We start from the raw sequence: 20,296 nt of genomic DNA, 5'->3' as shown, positions 1-20,296 counted from the left end.
TAGAGGCAAATAAACAACTCTTCCCTTTAATCCTCTCTGTAAATCTGATGGAGGCAATTTCCCTGTCTTTAGCTCCATTCTTACAATAGCCTGAAAGGGATGGATACTTTGAATCAAAATAGATTCATAAGTATTTAAATCCTTCAATTCAGAAGGAATCTCAACCAATTCCAGATTATTATGAACCGCTCTAGCAGGCATCCGGTTTTGATTTAATTTGTTACAACAATAAATACACACACGTTGATCCAATCCCAAATCAAAACAATTTTCTACCATCAAGTATGTTGCGAAATCCTTCCATTCACTATTATTTTGCCTTTCACTTTTCGCATATAAATCCACTAACTTAGTCTGAATCTTATAATAAGTGCGTCGACAACACACACAAGTGAAATTAGGCCTCTCACTTGATTTCACCTGAAACGTGGCAATTTCCTTCTGAAAATTATCTGTACTGGAAACCTGTACACTATCTTCCACATTACCCTCTTCTTCTGGGTTAATTTCAACATTCTCCTCTTTACTTCCAAAGTAACAAAACTCAATTTCTTCACAAATATTCTTCACATCTATTTCAGAACCATGCAAAAGAGCAGTGCATAATTGTTTAAGCATAATTGCTGGACTCTTAGCATAATACAACATTCTAACTAATTTCCTCACTTTACTATGATGCACTGCTAGCATCCTGAAATGATGAAAAACACTCTGGCATACTCTCCTGGAAAGACAAGCCAGTGAATGACCATCCAAACCTGTCACTTCTCTCACTCTGCAAGGATCTAATTCTTGCAACATCATCATTTTCTGCTTCAAACTTTTCTTATTAAATGTCCGTACAAAATCACAAAGCAAATTGATGGAATCCTGTCGCACACTGCAAATACTACTACACTTCCAGGTGTACACAGGTCCCTTAGGACGTCTTCCTAAAACCTCATTACCTAACACCTCTTCTGCCTCTGTTGTCACAAGTTTTTCTTTTTCAACTGGACAACCATCTTTCACCTCATAAGCTCGACCACTGGTGTCAACTGCATGCACCAAATCATTATCCTGGAAATAACTCTCCTCATTAAAAAATGCCTCACAACTTGAACTATGCATCCATTTCCCTGAAAAAACTTCACAAAAATTACTACGATTAACTGTTCTCTTCCATCTACTATTTCTTTTCAAATCATAAATTGCCTTGTTTAGCTTCCTAATTCTATTGATTATCAAAATAAATAACTTTCACTTAATTTCAAATGCCTGATCAATACCTTTCTCAACTTTTTTTTTTCTCTTATAAAAAACCACTTTCTGTTGACCTTTCTTAATATTTTTTAACAAATTGCCAATTATCCTGTTGCGGAACATTCGTCTACGAATGTCCCTAAACTGTTGTTTCCTTCTACTATCATGCACAGAGTTATCTCCTGCTCTAGCAGTAACATTTTTGATTGGCCTTTCCTTTCCGTTTAAATTGCTTCTCTTTTTCTGCACTAAAACATTTTCTGTAGTACTACTTTTTTTTCTACAAATGTTTCTTATGAATGATTTCGTTGTCTTACCCGGAGCTTTCTTGGTGACTTGACGAGTTTTTATTGTAGAGGACTGCTGCAACAAGTTTTTAAGGTGCTGTCTTTGACGTTTTGTAGCCTTTCGGATTCTACCCTTAGACGGCATTCTCTAATTTCGAAATGATCTCCAGTTGAATCTGTGGTAAAATATAATAAAAAATGTTATTAACCACTATTACCAAACAGTAAATCAATAACAGTCGTCAAAAATTTAACACACTACTTTTCATTTTTACATAGAATAATTTTTAGTGCATTGGCAAATTTAGTAGTTACAAATAGTAGCAAAGAAATGGAATGCTTCTACATTTTACCTGCGCTGTTTTATATGTGAATCTGAACTAATTTTATGAGCATATTTGAGTATTTTATTAAAGACACTACACACAAGCTGTTTTTGAAGTTGTGTTTAATTTTAAATGAAATGGTTTACATGTTTACTTTTCATTTCCAGTAACTTTTCAAAATAAATGTTTATAGTTCCATAGGCTCAAGCAGGTCAGCTTCCCAGCCTATGTCATACAATTCTGACAAATTGGCATCCTCATCATGTTCTTCATCATCCTCAGGATTTAAAACATCCAAGGGATCTACTTCCACTGATGTTTCAATCACAATTTCAATGATAATATCGAGATCAACGGATTGCTCATTATCACTCATGGTTGATATTGTTGTTATCTTTAAAGAAAGAGAACAACAATGAGATGTTGCAGAGTAAGAGACAAATCTCAGAGACTATAATAGTAAAATTGTTTAACAAGAGTAATATTTTGCAGCTATTATTTAGCCATGTCCAGCGATGCTGAGGAGGTGAGGCCTATGTCCAAGTTTTCAGTGAACAGGACTCATCTCTTCTTAACCTTGGATAAGCCTCACCGACTCTATGTCCCCTGCTCATACTTAAATGTAAAGGGGCAGATTTATGTTAACTGGCGCATCCCCACGGATGCACCAGTTAATGTGCACCGCTGCTCTGCCACCCATGGTGTGCCGCATTTACAATGTGGAGCACCATTGAGTAAAAACAGCACAGATGCGTCACGCATCTGTGCCGCAAAAGCAGCACATTGCAGGAATCACGTCGTAAGCGCGACATGTCTACTGCAATGCACAGGAGCAAGCCACACATTGCATGGTGCATCACTCCTTATGCCTGTTTCAAACAGGCGTAAGGATTTGATTCAGCAATGCTATAAAGCTGACTCAGTGAAATCTTCTAAATTTCACTGTGTTAGTTTTACAGGGCTTTCATGCAAATGAATGCCCACCCTGCAACAAAACGCCTATATGAAACCTGACGCAGGTTTCATGTGGCACAGGACTTTACAGCATGACACATCTGCCTAGATACATCAAGTTGTAAATATGTCGCAATATAGCGCATCTTTTGCGCCGCCGCTACGTCACAAAAGTGACGCACAGCGGCGCAAAAGAGGCACACACCTATCATAAATCTGTCCTTAACATTTTAAATGATTGATTCAGGATGACGATAAGGTGTGCCCTATCCAGAGGTTTGTTTGAGGTGAGGCCTACTCAGGGTTGCAGATGAAATTTACGCTTGTTGAAGAGTACAGAGGAGATAATACATGTTCAGGCCTACCAATGAAGTGAGTCATGTCCACTTCACTCTTGAACAAAGGCCAGACCTCTTCTGTGTCCGTGGACAGGCCTAAAGTTTACCTCATCTGCACAATGTCATTCGTAAAGTTAGGAAACACAGGTGATGTAATTGAAAAATGTGGAATTTCTTTTTCTCATTTCACAATCACATCACCTGTCTTTCCTTTGCTTAGGTATCTCATAGTGCAGATGGAGTCTAGCATATCAAAGAGTACACAGAAGTTGAGCACTGTATACAACAATTTTGACATTTACAGAAGATTCAGCTTCTTATCTTGTTGGAGATGAAGGGAGGCCTGTCTTGCAACATGGTGCATCTTTTGCATCACTGCTGCATCAGTTTCATGTGGCACGGGACTTTACAGCATGACACATCTGCCTAGATGCATCAAGTTGTAAATATGTTGCCACATAGCAAATCTTTTGCACCGCCACTGCGTCACAAAAGTGACGCACAGTGGCGCAAAAGAGGCACACACCTATCATAAATCTGTCCCTAACATTTTAAATGATTGATTCACGATGACGATAAGGTGTGCCCTATCCAGAGGTTTGTTTGAGGTGAGGCCTACTCAGGGTTGCAGATGAAATTTACGCTTGTTGAAGAGTACAGAGGAGATAATACATGTGCCGGCCTACCAATGAAGTGAGTCATGTCCACTTCACTCTTGAACAAAGGCCAGACCTCTTCTGTGTCCGCGGACAGGTCTAAACCTCATCTGCACAATGTCATTCGTAAAGTTAGGAAACACAGGTGATGTAATTGAAAAATGTGGAATTTCTTTTCCTCATTTCACAATCACATCACCTGTCTTTCCTTTGCTTAGGTATCTCATAGTGCAGATGGAGTCTAGCATATCAAAGAGTACACAGAAGTTGAGCACTGTATACAACAATTTTGACATTTACAGAAGATTCAGATTCTTATCTTGTTGGAGATGAAGTGAGGCCTGTCTTGCAACATGGTGCATCTTTTGCATCACTGCTGCATCAGTTTCATGTGGCACGGGACTTTACAGCATGACACATCTGCCTAGATGCATCAAGTTGTAAATATGTTGCCACATAGCAAATCTTTTGCACCGCCGCTGCGTCACAAAAGTGACGCACAGTGGCGCAAAAGAGGCACACACCTATCATAAATCTGTCCCTAACATTTTAAATGATTGATTCAGGATGACGATAAGGTGTGCCCTATCCAGAGGTTTGTTTGAGGTGAGGCCTACTCAGGGTTGCAGACGAAATTTACGCTTGTTGAAGAGTACAGAGGAGATAATACATGTGCAGGCCTACCAATGAAGTGAGTCATGTCCACTTCACTCTTGAACAAAGGCCAGACCTCTTCTGTGTCCGTGGACAGGCCTAAACCTCATCTGCACAATGTCATTCGTAAAGTTAGGAAACACAGGTGATGTAATTGAAAAATGTGGAATTTCTTTTTCTCATTTCACAATCACATCACCTGTCTTTCCTTTGCTTAGGTATCTCATAGTGCAGATGGAGTCTAGCATATCAAAGAGTACACAGAAGTTGAGCACTGTATACAACAATTTTGACATTTACAGAAGATTCAGCTTCTTATCTTGTTGGAGATGAAGTGAGGCCTGTCTTACAACATGGTGCATCTTTTGCATCACTGCTGCATCAGTTTCATGTGGCACGGGACTTTACAGCATGACACATCTGCCTAGATGCATCAAGTTGTAAATATATTGCCACATAGCAAATCTTTTGCACCGCCGCTGCGTCACAAAAGTGACGCACAGTGGCGCAAAAGAGGCACACACCTATCATAAATCTGTCCCTAACATTTTAAATGATTGATTCAGGATGACGATAAGGTGTGCCCTATCCAGAGGTTTGTTTGAGGTGAGGCCTACTCAGGGTTGCAGACGAAATTTACGCTTGTTGAAGAGTACAGAGGAGATAATACATGTGCAGGCCTACCAATGAAGTGAGTCATGTCCACTTCACTCTTGAACAAAGGCCAGACCTCTTCTGTGTCCGTGGACAGGCCTAAACCTCATCTGCACAATGTCATTCGTAAAGTTAGGAAACACAGGTGATGTAATTGAAAAATGTGGAATTTCTTTTCCTCATTTCACAATCACATCACCTGTCTTTCCTTTGCTTAGGTATCTCATAGTGCAGATGGAGTCTAGCATATCAAAGAGTACACAGAAGTTGAGCACTGTATACAACAATTTTGACATTTACAGAAGATTCAGCTTCTTATCTTGTTGGAGATGAAGTGAGGCCTGTCTTGCAACATGGTGCATCTTTTGCATCACTGCTGCATCAGTTTCATGTGGCACGGGACTTTACAGCATGACACATCTGCCTAGATGCATCAAGTTGTAAATATGTTGCCACATAGCAAATCTTTTGCACCGCCGCTGCGTCACAAAAGTGACGCACAGTGGCGCAAAAGAGGCACACACCTATCATAAATCTGTCCCTAACATTTTAAATGATTGATTCAGGATGACGATAAGGTGTGCCCTATCCAGAGGTTTGTTTGAGGTGAGGCCTACTCAGGGTTGCAGACGAAATTTACGCTTGTTGAAGAGTACAGAGGAGATAATACATGTGCAGGCCTACCAATGAAGTGAGTCATGTCCACTTCACTCTTGAACAAAGGCCAGACCTCTTCTGTGTCCGTGGACAGGCCTAAACCTCATCTGCACAATGTCATTCGTAAAGTTAGGAAACACAGGTGATGTAATTGAAAAATGTGGAATTTCTTTTCCTCATTTCACAATCACATCACCTGTCTTTCCTTTGCTTAGGTATCTCATAGTGCAGATGGAGTCTAGCATATCAAAGAGTACACAGAAGTTGAGCACTGTATACAACAATTTTGACATTTACAGAAGATTCAGCTTCTTATCTTGTTGGAGATGAAGTGAGGCCTGTCTTGCAACATGGTGCATCTTTTGCATCACTGCTGCATCAGTTTCATGTGGCACGGGACTTTACAGCATGACATATCTGCCTAGATGCATCAAGTTGTAAATATGTTGCCAAATAGCAAATCTTTTGCACCGCCGCTGCGTCACAAAAGTGACGCACAGTGGCGCAAAAGAGGCACACACCTATCATAAATCTGTCCCTAACATTTTAAATGATTGATTCAGGATGACGATAAGGTGTGCCCTATCCAGAGGTTTGTTTGAGGTGAGGCCTACTCAGGGTTGCAGATGAAATTTACGCTTGTTGAAGAGTACAGAGGAGATAATACATGTTCAGGCCTACCAATGAAGTGAATCATGTCCACTTCACTCTTGAACAAAGGCCAGACCTCTTCTGTATCCGTGGACAGGCCTAACCCTCATCTGCACAATGTCATTCGTAAAGTTAGGAAACACAGGTGATGTAATTGAAAAATGTGGAATTTCTTTTCCTCATTTCAGAATCACATAACCTGTGTTTCCTCAGCTTAGTTATCTCATTGAGCAGATTTAGTCTAGCATATCCAAGAGTACGCAGAGGATGAGGACTGTATCCAACAGAGCAATGTACATTACTCACCTCCTTTGACACTTACAGAAGCCTCAGTTTAATATTTCTCAGTTCAATATTTATTTACAGAAGCACACAAAATATGACCTTCTCATAAATGTGAAAAGCGTTTAAAAAAAAAAAAAGATTTTCTGGTCATAATTTGAAAACACAACACAGGTCCTATGTAGAAGCACATCCTATCAGTACTTAAATTAGCCAAGCACACATGGGGGCGTATTTACAAGAACCTTACACCACAGGGAAAGGTCTTAAATTAAAATGGGAAAAATAACATCAGAGAGACTCAAAGGCCTTATAAATATGCCCCAAGCAACCTATGAAACTCTAGCACTACATATCAAGAAACCTAATTGATTTCAAAAATCGTTTTTAAACACATCATCTAAATCAATTATATACCTACATTCAAGGGGAAATGACTTAAAATGCTCTAAGACACATGAAAGCGTTTTTTTAAGTCCCTTGCACCATTTTTGGGTCATTTTTAACATGGCTATGTGACTCAAAGAATCAAAATCTAAATTTGCCAAGCACAGATATGGGGGGGAATTTACAAGGACCTTGCACCACAGGGAAAGGTCTAAAATTAAAATGGGAAAAATAACATCAGAGAGACTCAAAGGCCTTATAAATATGCCCCAAGCAACCTATGAAACTCTAGCACTACATATCAAGAAACCTAATTGATTTCAAAAATCTTTTTTAAACACATCATCTAAATCAATTATATACCTACATTCAAGGGGAAATGACTTAAAATGCCCTAAGACACATGAAAGCGTTTTTTTAAGGCCCTTGCACCATTTTTGGGTCACTTTTAACATGGCTATGTGACTCAAAGAATCAAAATCTAAATTTTCCAAGCACACATGGGGGCGTATTTACAAGGACCTTGCACCACAAGGAAATGTCTTAAAATAAAATTGGAAAAATTACATCAAATGAACTCAAAAGCCTTGTAAAAAATAACATCAGAGAGACTCAAAGGCCTTATAAATATGCCCCAAGCAACCTATGAAACTCTAGCATTACATATCAAGAAACCTAATTGATTTCCAAAATCGTTTTTAAACACATCATCTAAATCAATTATATACCTACATTCAAGGGGAAATGACTTAAAATGCCCTAAGACACATGAAAGCGTTTTTTTAAGGCCCTTGCACCATTTTTGGGTCACTTTTAACATGGCTATGTGACTCAAAGAATCAAAATCTAAATTTGCCAAGCACACATGGGGGCGTATTTACAAGGACCTTGCACCACAAGGAAATGTCTTAAAATAAAATGGGAAAAATTACATCAAATGAACTCAAAAGCCTTGTAAAAATAACATCAGAGAGACTCAAAGGCCTTATAAATATGCCCCAAGCAACCTATGAAACTCTAGCACTACATATCAAGAAACCTAATTGATTTCAAAAATCATTTTTAAACACATCATCTAAATCAATTATATACCTACATTCAAGGGGAAATGACTTAAAATGCCATAAGACACATGAAAGCGTTTTTTTAAGGCCCTTGCACCTTTTTTGGGTCACTTTTAACATGGCTATGTGACTCAAAGAATCAAAATCTAAATTTTCCAAGCACACATGGGGGCGTATTTACAAGGACCTTGCATCACAAGGAAATGTCTTAAAATAAAATGGGAAAAATTACATCAAATGAACTCAAAAGCCTTGTATAAAATAACATCAGAGAGACTCAAAGGCCTTATAAATATGCCCCAAGCAACCTATAAAACTCTAGCACTACATATCAAGAAACCTAATTGATTTCAAAAATCGTTTTTAAACACATCATCTAAATCAATTATATACCTACATTCAAGGGGAAATGACTTAAAATGCCCTAAGACACATGAAAGCGTTTTTTTAAGGCCCTTGCACCTTTTTTGGGTCACTTTTAACATGGCTATGTGACTCAAAGAATCAAAATCTAAATTTGCCAAGCAAACATGGGGGCGTATTTACAAGGACCTTGCATCACAAGGAAATGTCTTAAAATAAAATGGGAAAAATTACATCAAATGAACTCAAAAACCTTGTAAATATGCCTCAATTAACCTATGAAACTCTACCAGTACATATCAAGAAACCTAATTGATTTCAAAAAACGTTTTTAAACACATATTGTAAAGCAATTATATTCCTACATTCATGGAGAAGTGAGTTAAAATGCCCTAAAACACATGAAAGCATTTTTGTAAGACCCTTGCACTATTTTTGCGCCACTTTTAACATGGCTATGTAACTCAAAGAAACAAAATCTATTTCTAAAACACTTGACACAAAGCAACATTTTAAATACACAACTTTCTTCATAATTTTCTCCTTGAAGCATACTATTCTCTATTTAAATTAAATGAATCTTTTCTCACCTTAGCAAATACTTTATGAGTTTCAAAACAGTCTCAGACACACACCAATTTGTCTTTAGCAGAGCAAAAGGTATGCACTCCAGAGTCTGCAAGCAACAATGCCACAGAAATGCTGTAATTCATCACACATATCTCTCATGTCACCCAATCAAAACTCTTCCCTCACTTTTTTCAAATCAACACCCTTCCCCCCTCTGCCCTTTCTGCCTTTTTTGCATAGCAACTACCTCCTGAAAGACCTCTCATGTTTGCAAGATCACACAACAATGTTTCAATTGAACTCTGAACTCTCAGTACACCTGCGTATCCAGTGCAATCTTTCATAAAATGATTTTTTCTTCACCATTCAAATTACATCTTTCAAAGAACTCATCCATGCACCCTAACTTTCCGTTTTCAGCAATCAAAATCCACCAATCACTGCTACTGATTAATTACCACAGAAACTCCACAGTTTTTTTCATTATACACTCCTATTTTTTCAACTGCCATTTCATTGCCACACTTCATCTGACTGCAGCAGAACCTTCTCTCACCATGTTTTCTGTCTGGATTGTTGGACATAGTTATATCCACTGGGCTCAAAGGTTTGCTGATAACAGAAATTTACCTCACCTCAACTTACAAAATGTGGAAATTAAGTGGATTAGCCACAGAGGATTAAAATGTCACCAATTGATACCATTGGTGAAAACCTTTATGCATTTGCCAAAACCTGACCTGTTAATTGTACACTGTGAAGGAAATGACTTGGGCACTTTGACTGGTGTAGGTCTGGAAATGTTTTTAAAAGACACCTTTGACCAATTGATGGCACTTTTTCCTCAAACTGCCTTGGTATATTCAAATATATGCCAAAGACAGAAATGGAGGTGGTCGAAACAATTTTGTCCACAAATTGAGAAATCGAGGAAGCATGTAAATAAGTCTGTTTCAGCTTACATGAGAGACCATGGAATGGGCTCCATGTACAACAATAACTTGCGTTACTACATGCAAGATATCTACAGAGGAGATGGAGTTCACTTCTCAGATGAGGGGAACAGAATTTTCATTCTGAATTTAAGACTGTGCATTGGTACCTACTTATAAGTACCTAAATCTACCATAAACCCAAAAGCTCTTCTCAGAGCTACCCTAACTATGATCACCATAAACAAATTTTAAATGTAAATTTTTTTTACTAATTTTCACAATTTACGCTTCCTGGAGCGCTACCCGGTCCGCGCACCGGACGCTAACCGCGCGAAAATTTAAAAAAAAATGTTTTTTTTCGCACATATGGACCTCCGCAGCCACCCTCAGAAAACCTAGGGGGTCAGGATACGTCTACCGTGCCCCCTTCTACCCATTCTGAACATTTTTTGCCCTCCATCTTGTATCTCAATTCTACCGTAATACAAAATGGAGGACTCCCGTAACGCTGCCGGTTCGCATACCGGGGCGCGCACCGGGAAGCGCTCGCTCAAAAGAGGTAGGAAAGTAATTCACAGAAAAACCACTGGAGACACTTTCACCAAATATAGATTAGCTCATACTACATACCAATCCCTACCATTTTCACAAATTTGATTGAAATTCCATTTAGCCATTTAGCCTGTAGACCTCTCTAAATACCCTGAGGTAAATTACTTCACAAAACACATCTGAAGTGTTGGAATTGACAACCAATTAAAATGTTACTTTCATTTTCTACTTTTTTTACCTGACATTTGATTGGTTATGTACCTGAATATATATAAAGAAAGAGAGAGAAACACAGCCATTTTGACTACTACTTCCTGAACTACATTGCAAAATCATTTTCACTCACAACTTAAACTTGTTTTTAAAAGGTAAGATGTTATTTTATAAATTTGAAAACATTTTCAAATAGTTATATACTATCCCTCTGTAAGAGTTAGACATTGAGAAAGGCTTGTTTATTATAATTATGGATTGATTTAGGTTTCTGTGGTATAATTATGAATTTACTTAGGCTTTTTCACAGGCACTTTTTAATAGTACTACTTCACGCCTCAAAAGTACCTGTCTGAACTTAAACCCAACAGTGCCCTATCTCTACTGATATATTTATTTTTTATGCAAATTTCAGCACAAAAATGGAAGGAGAACAGAACGTTTCCTTTGAAATTGTCCTAGAGATTAACAATGAGGAAATCATTGAACCCATTGACTTGGAATTCATGGATGAATCACGGGACCATGAACTTCTACAATGTGTAGAATCTGTGGATTTCTTACTTCATTATCAGGACGGTCAAATGTGGGAAGTTATGTTCACTCAACAAGAGGATATATCGGACAGTCAAATGTTAGACGTTCTATTAAATTTTGAAAAAGAATCAGAAAAATAAAATTATATTCAATATTAAAAAATTATTTGAGTCTTTAATCATTTTTATATGTAATTCATAAACTAGTACCAAATTGATTATAATGTAAAGTCAGACTTATAGTATACTGTGCACAATCCCAAAAATAAATTTATATTTAATAATCATAAATACTGCTACTTAAATAAAAAAATAAATAAAAAAAAACAAAAACAACAAAAAGAACAATCAATAAACCTACAATATTTCAAAATATCATAGTCTATCATTCTTTTTTCCTTATAGTACGCTCCCCAGACCGCTTCCCGGTGCGCGTACCGGGCGCTCCCCACGCAAAAAAAACTAAATTTTTTTTAATTTTTTTTTGCCCCGCGGGGCCCTTTTAAAGCCTCCACATCAAACCTAGGGGGTCAGGGAGGATCTACTATGGCCCCTTATGGTCATTTCCCCCTTTGTTTTGGCCTCCTCTTGTCTCTCGATCCTACCGAGAGACAAGATGGCGGCCACTCCGGACTGTTTAGAATGTTGACAGACACCAGAGAGCCAATCAGCTTCGCTTCGCGTAGTTCTGTTACGCGTCAGGTACGCAAACCGGGGCGCTGCCCGGAGCGCGCTTACAGATATATATATTTTTTTGAAGGTTAATTTATCAAAATCCACTGGAGCACATATATTGAGACCTAGCAAAGGCACATCGGGCTACCAGTCCCTACAATTTTGCCAAGTTTCGTGCAAATCCATTCAGCCGTTCGGGCTAAAAGTGAGGCCAACCGCCCTATTGAAATTAACATGGGAAAGACGCGTTTTAGGACCCCCCTTTTTTCTCTGCCCCCCTTGACGAACCCCCCCCAAATTTTCAGTGCCTGCTCAGAAACAAAATGTTCCATTTTCCTGAAAATTTCAGCCAATTCCGTCCACACACAAACGCCAAAGTTATTAGACATAGAATTTTCAAAAATCCCATAGAGAAAAAATCCTAACTATATATACCTACTGGCGACCGCCAGTAGGTAATATATATATATATACATATATATTCACTGAAAAAAACATAGCTTTCAGGCACGTTATAGTTAGTTGTGGTTAACAAAACATTGGAGGTAGAATTGTAACAGCGGAATATCTAATTTTGTAAGACAGCCTATCGTGGGTCACTGAGACTCCATGAAATATGCACTTTAATGAAATTAGTTGTAGGGTGCTGAGTCACAATAATCTCAGTTTGATTAATGAGTGAGTTACTATAACTCAAGGTCTGTGATACAGAATTGATTGCCTGTAAATATTGTTACTGTACATATTATAGTAGATATACTAGCTGTGATACACGTTTATTTGAGACTGCTCATTATAAATTACCAGTGTGGGTCATGGTATCTTTCACATTATATGCATTGTGAAAATACCATGGAACAGAAAAGTTACTTTAACCTTTTAACCTTGGATCAGTTGTAAATATATTTTTTCACTGAAGACAGCATGTAAAATGGATTGACGCCTGTGTATATATTGAATTTCGTACACCCGGTGTGTTACAACATATAATGTCTGTTGTTTATGAGGAGAATTATTTTTAAATGAACTACGACTCCCAGAAAGCCTCATTATGGGCTAAGTATAAAAAGGTGCATTGTGTAAAAAATCCTCCAACCGTGAACAGGGCCTTTGGCCGAAACACATCGGTGTGATTTACAGACAGGGTCCTTTTGGTTTATGAATAAATAAGTGATGACCTGCGAGGCCTCATTGCAGCGTGTCTTTGTTTTAAAAAATATATATATACATACATACTTATATATATATCCAGCAGCAAAAAACTCCTTTCAGACCTCACGGACCCTTGAAGAGTGGCACGCACACCGGCAGAGTCTACACCAACTCGTTAGGGTGTCCATTGTTTATTCACAAGGCGTTTCACCTACGAAGAGGCTTGACCACGTGAATAAGGCAGTCGCCATGGCAAACATAAATACAGCATATAATGGAAAACATAGAAACAAGACTGTCACAATGATGCCATTTCAAGGATATAAATCGTAATTCAAACATTGTGAGTACTCGCTACAAGAAACACACTATTGTGCTCACATGTAATGCATGTAATCCAACATGAAGAGTTTATACAGTAAATCGCCAAAGAGTAGTAGCGGTAATGAAAACATTTTCGAGTGTCGCAGTGCTCATGTAAAAATGCATACATGGCAAATAAGGATGTGCAAAGGTAATACAGAAGTGAAAGATGAGAGACCGTCCTCCCTGAGTGTCGCCTTACAGCAAAAAGATAAATGCCGGACCTCCCTTCAATAGTCCTTACATGAAGCGTATGCCAGTACATCAGCGATAGTCAATAAAGTTTTATTGACAAAGCATGTTGTCCATGCATCTGGACACTAGTGTGTGACAACGATGCAAAGAATGGTGCCTACTGGGAAATGTATCCTAATTATATAGGTGTTGTCACCTCACGGCAAAAAAAGCCCAAAGATGTACGCAAAAAATACTGGCAAGTGCCTGGCAATGTAGTGGCCTGTCGGGGATAACTAGTCGGGTCCGAATAACTGACATGATGTCTCAAGTATTACCAAGTGGTCAGGTCGAAACAACTGAAATAGTGTCTTAGGTAATACCAAGTGGTCACAACCATGCACATAAAAAGATGAAAAACGCAAATATACAAGTCCAAAGCACATTTTGTTGGCAACATCACATAACAGGAAGCCATGGTGAATGCAAGAACGTCCTAGTGCTCGTGAAGAAGAAGAGAAAAAGGGTAGGAAGCCCGTGATAGGTGAGTGCTGGTGACTTGGGCCCCTTCCTTTCCTCCTGGAAAAAAGAATAAAGAAAACAAGAATTAAAATACAGGCTCACATGCTCCTGTTACATGATAAAATATTATCATAATCTAACAGTGATCATATCTTGGGCACAGAACTTCACAAAAACGGATAAGGAAAAAAAAACAAAGCAGAAAACAGACAGCAATTATTCCTTAAGATGTACTGACAGTTCCTCTTCTTGGTTCAAACCTCCTGGTGTTTTAGTTTGGAAGTCAATGATCAATTTAGACTCCCCTTATCTTAACTTGAGGACCCTGTTTCCGCCCCTCAGGTTCTTATTGATTTATTCTAGGATAATGTAACTGAGATCTTTAACATTAGAAAAGTGTTTCTCCCTGAAATGATGGGCCACTGGATATTTTGGATCATAATTGGTGATGGCTCGAGTATGTTCCAAGTATGGCATGGATAACAAAGGTGGAACTACAAGTGAGGAATTGGGTAATAACCTTATTGACCCATTGTAACTTACTTGCTTGCAGCTTTTGCTGTGCATACAGGCCTTACAATGGCCGCAAGGATAGAAACCCTAAAGGCCCTGCATGTTACCGGGAGGATAAGACGTGATGTCGCTGTGTATAAGGATGTCCCTGATGTTTCTCCCCTTCCGATAAGTGATGCTCGATCTATCAGGGATACTGTCACCAATCACAGTATCATTCGACAATCCACTTTATTGCCTGTGCATCTGAGCTGTAAGTGAGTAGGAGCCTGGAGGTATTGTCATCACTCTCTGTAGTGGGTGGTTTTTCAGAATTGGTTTGTGTCCTGTCTATCCTATCTGCTCTCGTTAGTGCCGTCTTGAGCACCCAATTGGGATAACCTCTTTCTCTGAATCTTTCCATGATGACCTTACTTTCCAAAAGGTACGACTCATTGGTATTGCAATTCCTTTTTGCCCTCAGCAGTTCCCCATAAGGGATACTCCACTTGAGAGTATCGGGGTGACTGCTGAGAGCATGGAGAATGCTATTGCCAGCGGTGGACTTGCGATAGAGGGATGTGTGGACCTTGTAACCTTTGCTCTCAAGCTGAACATCAAGGTATTCTATTTCAGTTCTACTCATTGTACCACAGAGCACGATATTTAGATGATTATGGTTGAGTTTCTCGATGAACCTTTTAGCTTCATCTGTGGATCCTTTCCATATAATAAACAAATTGTCGATGTAGCGACGCCACATCGACACATTCGTAAAATAATGAAGGAAGGTGGGATCGTATTGAATGCTCTCCTCCCAGCTTCCAATGAAGAGATTAGCAAAGCTGGGAGCGAAACACAATCCCATAGCTGTGCCATTCACCTGTCAGAACAGAGCACCATTAAAACAGAAAGATGTTGTTTGTCAAACAGTACTCTGTCATGTCCAACAGCATCTGCGTATGTTCACGAAACCTGATGTGTCTAGTCCGTAAGTACTGCCTGCAGGCCGCTGAACCTTGTTGACGGTCAATAATGGTGTACAGGCTCTGTACATCAAGAGGGATGAACAATGTGAATGGATCCCATTCCAATTTGTCTATCCTATTCAGGAAATCCTTGGTGTCTTTGACATAACAATCTAGGTCTATAACAAACTCTCTCAGGAAGTGGTCAATGTATTTGGACACATATTCCGACACACTACCTATAAATGACACTATGGGTCTCCCTGGTGGTCTGGTATGATCTTTGTGTACCTTTGGTATTAGGTAGAAGGTACAAAACTGGGAGGACCGGGTAGTCACATTTGAGATAACCAAATTCCTACCAGGTAAGTATCCCCTTGTCTTTCCACTCAACTAGGAGCTCCCAAATGGTGATAATACTGGTGTTGTATCTCTCGAAACTCACAGGTTCATAGAACATTCCATTGTCTACAGGCTTCATCTAAGTACTGTTCCCGATCTAGAATCACAATATTCCCTCCCTCTTCAGCCGGATAGATAACAATACTGTCATCCTCCATAAGGGATTTGAAGGCCTGTCTCTTTTTCTGGGTTAAGTTAGAGTTACCTTGTATTTGTTTCTCTTCTGTCTGTGTTCATTAAGTGTCTTACTCACACACTCATGGAAGCTGTCTATACTATTGTGTGGGAATGTTGGCATGAAACTAGATTTAGGTCTAAAATCTGTGTCTGCTGCCGCATTAGTGGTGATGTCTAATTCTGCTAAAAGCTGCGTGGAGGTTGGGATGAGTCCCTCACCTTCCTCACTATGACCCAATTCAATCACAGTGCTGATTATCTCAGTGTCCCTTATGTCAAAATCATATGCATTTGTGACATCAGTCTTATTAGAGAACACAGAAACCCCTGACACAGTGTTTCACGCTAATTAGAGCTCTTCAGAGAGGTATAGCTTTGTCCAGACACAAGGGAGCACCCAGTATAAGTCAAAACAAAAACCTTTCAGGCATAGAGTCACACATAAATTATGCAAAAAAGAAGGAGAGAACTCTGGGTAGTTAGCTGGACATTTCACTTGTACAAAACCATTGAAATTCCTCCCTTATGGTTAGTTGTACTAACTATAACTCGTGCGCCCGCAATCCACTGCTGATGATGTCACCTATTACATCATTCATGACATGGTCAGTGACATTAATGATGACATCACTGATGACATCTCAATTGACATCACTGATGACATCCCTGATTACATCATCCACGTGACAATCAGATACACCTAACCATACACTAGCATAATTTTTCAAAACATGGAGTATCATATCTGAATGCATTGACACACTAATACAAGTTTCTAAAAACCCACTCATTCATTCCTACATCTACACACACATCTAAACACTTACCCATATATTCAATCATACATGCTAATAAAGATCAATAGAATACTATTAAATACACATATACACCTACATCAACATTACACACCAGCACACATCTTATTCACTTATGCAGTCATCCTACTTACTTATACAAACAATTGATTATACTTGGAATTACTCCTTGTTTGTCGTGCCAGTGACATCCACCATTGCCAGTTTCCTTTTTTTTCTCCTCCTAGCTTTTAGTTCTGTTTGTCCTGTTCACATTTGTTCCCTCTTTAAAAAAAAACCACAAAATAGTTCCCCAAAAAAAAAAATATATATATATAAAACAACAAAAAGAAAAAAAAAGTTATTTTCAGAGCTAACTACTCTGGTTAAAGAAAGAGCTAAACCTGTATGTTAGTGTGTGAAAGTTTACATGAATGTATGTCTAGTTAATAATTGACTGAAAGAAAGAATTTGTGGTGTATGGTGAATGGATAAGTGCGATATTATAAGGAAGTGCTGCAGCATGACACTGTAAAGTGTTTAGCTACAGCATGATGTGGTACTTACAAAGCACAGGGATGTAACATATGTACATAAATATGTTGCAAGTCTGTGCTTCCCTCTGCACAGCTGCTTAAACTGCAGCCATGTGGTGGCGCAGGCACCCTTGCACCATGGTGCAAGGATGTCTGTGTCATGCCGACATTGTCTTTGTGCAGGAAGGCACACCTTCCTACAAAAAAACAATCAGTGAAGGCATTTTTCTTCTTCAATATATGTTGTGCATTGTAGCATATATTGAAAGAGAAAAAATGAGAAGTGAAAACAATTCTCCTTGTTGTGCCTTGCTACACCAATTGGAGCATGGTGCAGCATTCACACACATGTCCAGATTTATGATTTTTTTATAAAACTGGAGATGTGTCTTGTTCTAGGAGTGTTCTGTGCAAACACACACAGCAACACCTATAGAACGCCTTTTCAACGCAAAGTGGTGTGTATGATGAGATTGTATTTACATGGAAAACAAAAGGTATACAGAGTGCCTTTTACTCTCCTTGTAAATATGAAAGAGAGTTAATGGCTAGGCCAATTCTTATTATAGGAGTACATTTCTGTACTGCTAACAGAGAACAAGATACATTTATAACTACTTATGTTTTAGGAAACTTATATGACATATTTATATATTACTGAAGGGCACAAATACTCAGTAATGTGCTTTAAGTTAAAGAGTTTTATTTCTTTTAATTCTGAAATTACCAGGCCCTACAAGTATACCATATCTCTCTATTGTATACTATACCATGTGTCTTGCAAACAGGTGTTCTGAAGCTGTGTCCTATTTGATATCTGTCCACAATGGAATTCTCTGGCATAAATCTAATCCATCCAACTTGCCTTTTTTCAACTGTGTGCAAACACGCAATTGTGCATTTTAAGTGCATTTTCCCTCTGTGCCCTCCCCGATCCCGCCTCCCAGCTGCTCCTCCCTCCCTCACACTTCGCCATAAATGGCGACCGTGGGACGCGCAGCGTTGACACGCAGCGGGCGCGCCGATTGTGCGCCGAAGGCGCGCCAAAGGTAAGCCCGTCTGCGCTCGTCCGCGCCTGGACCGCGCCCAGTGCCAGGGCCCCTGGCCCCCACCGGCGGAAGACAACCCGTTGGACCTACGACGCCACCGAACTCATCGCACTCAACACCGGCGTGATCCCTGGATGCTACCGAGCCACTCGGAGGCGCACCCACGGACCCTTCAGCTGCCACTCCTGCAAGTTCTCCTGCATCCGGACCTGCACCGCACCCGCACCCACCAAGCCGAGAACCAGCAGCAACCACCTGAAGTGCATCCTGCTCAACACCCGCTCCGTCCATAGACACGCAGTCGAGCTTTGGAACCTCCTCGACACAACATCACCAGACGTCGCCTTCCTCACGGAAACATGGATGAACGCCTCCTCAGCGCCCGACATCGCCATTCCAGACGGGTACAAGATCATCAGGAGGGACCGCGTCAACCAGACCGGAGGAGGCATCGCCATCATCCACAGGAACACCATCCGCATCACGAGCAACTCCGACGATACCCTCACAACCACCGAACACCTGCACTTCCAGATCCACACCGACCCCAAGACCACCCTCAGAGGCACCCTCATCTACAGACCCCCGGGACCACGCACACAATTCAGCGAAGACATCGCCGACTTCATCAGCCCACAAGCTCTCCCCTCCGCTGACTACATCCTCCTCGGGGACCTCAACTTCCACCTGGAGAACAACAACGACCGCAACACCACCACCCTGCTGGACAACCTCGCCACCCTCGGTCTCAAGCAGCTGGTGACCACCCCCACCCACTGCGCCAGACACACACTCGACCCCGTCTTCTCCTCCAGCAAGGACATCTCCTTCAGCCACGCCACCGGACTCCACTGGACGGACCACAGCTGCATCCACTTCAGCTACAAAAAGAACACTATACACCACCATCCAGCAACAGGTTGCACGCAGAAGATGGAACAAGATCACAGCCGACCAGCTCGCCACCTCCCTGAGCCAGGACCCCCCCGCAAGCTCAGCGAACCCCAGCCAGGCCGCCAACAACCTCACGAAGTGGATCAGCAACTGCGCAGACGACCTCGCCCCACTGAGGACCCCGCCCAGCAGACCCGGCAGTAAGAAAGCACCCTGGTTCACCGACGAACTCAAGAGCTCGAAGAGGAACTGCCGAGCCCTCGAGAGAGAGCCTGGCGCAGAGACCCTACACCAGACAACATGACCACCCTCAAGCTCGCCACTCGAAAACACCACCAACTAATCCACGCCACCAAGAAAACCGCATTCAAGGAACGACTGGACAACAACGCCCACAACAGTAAGGAACTCTTCAACATCATCAAAGAGCTCTCCAACCCCAGCGCCGGAAACAACGACATCACCCCATCACAAGACCTCTGCAACTCCCTCGCCTCCTACTTCCACAACAAGATGGCGGACATACACAACAGCTTCAGCACAGAGCCCACGCACCCCACGACAGCACCTGCACCCCCCACCACCACCCTCCGCGCCTGGACCCCGATCAAAACCGAGGAAACCCTAAGCACGATGAACTCCATCCACTCCGGATCTCCAACCGACCCCTGCCCTCAACACGTCTTCAACAAGTCCAACTGCATCATCGCACCCCACCTGCGGGACATCATCAACACCTCCTTCGACACAGCGACCTTCCCGGAGAGCTGGAAGCAT

The sequence above is a fragment of the Lissotriton helveticus genome, chromosome 6 (genome assembly GCF_964261635.1).
Source record: "Lissotriton helveticus chromosome 6, aLisHel1.1, whole genome shotgun sequence".
Taxonomy (NCBI): Eukaryota; Metazoa; Chordata; class Amphibia; order Caudata; family Salamandridae; genus Lissotriton; species Lissotriton helveticus.
This window is presented reverse-complemented; position numbering follows the sequence as displayed.